Raw genomic sequence first — 797 nt, forward strand, 5'->3', positions numbered from 1 at the left:
TGTGAATAAGCTACAGATATGAATCGCGGTACTAAATGAGACGACAAATAGCCCTCTCATATGCTTCAAACGGTTTTTGGATCGGCCTTACGGATCCTGAACGGGAAGCAGTTGTTCGGACTGCTTTTTTCATCAAAACCGACTGGGTGTCTCATAAAGATAGAAATCTTTCTCCACCTCTGTTTCACACACACACGGCAGTTGTCTGAGGATTAATCGCTATAGCAACAGAATACAGAGAAAGGCAGAGCTGCTGGTTTGGACTACAAAGACTGTAGTTCTAAACATGGCGGAACACTTTAATACAGAGGGCAGAGCAGAAGGTCAGAACTACAACATGGTGGAACACTCAATTATTACAGAGGAGGGCTGAGCTGGCATTTAGAACTACTTGCTGTTTTGAGCATTATATAGCTGGATTAACCAAACCACTGTTACACATTGGATTAGTGTGGCCATTTAAAATGAATCTTACTGAAAATTTCAAAATAAAAGACTTGACATTTTTCACATCAGGTAATTGCTCTTTTGGGCTTTATGTGACTGGTTTAAACAAACCACTGTTAAACATCGATTTAGTGTGGTCATTAAAATGAAGCTTACTGAAACTTTCAAAATAAAAGCCTGCATATTTCTCTCACATCAGTGCACCGCCATAGGCGGTGCAATAATATTAGCCTTTTTCATGATTTTTTCCTCAGGATAATGAACTGCCTTAGCACAAACATTAGCCTTTTACCTAAAATAACCTATTAGTTAATTTTCTTACTTATTTCCCATGTTTAGTATACTGAATG

Source organism: Poecilia latipinna, unplaced genomic scaffold (genome assembly GCF_001443285.1).
Source record: "Poecilia latipinna isolate Pla-1442-1.1 unplaced genomic scaffold, P_latipinna-1.0 Scaffold1770, whole genome shotgun sequence".
Classification (NCBI taxonomy): Eukaryota; Metazoa; Chordata; class Actinopteri; order Cyprinodontiformes; family Poeciliidae; genus Poecilia; species Poecilia latipinna.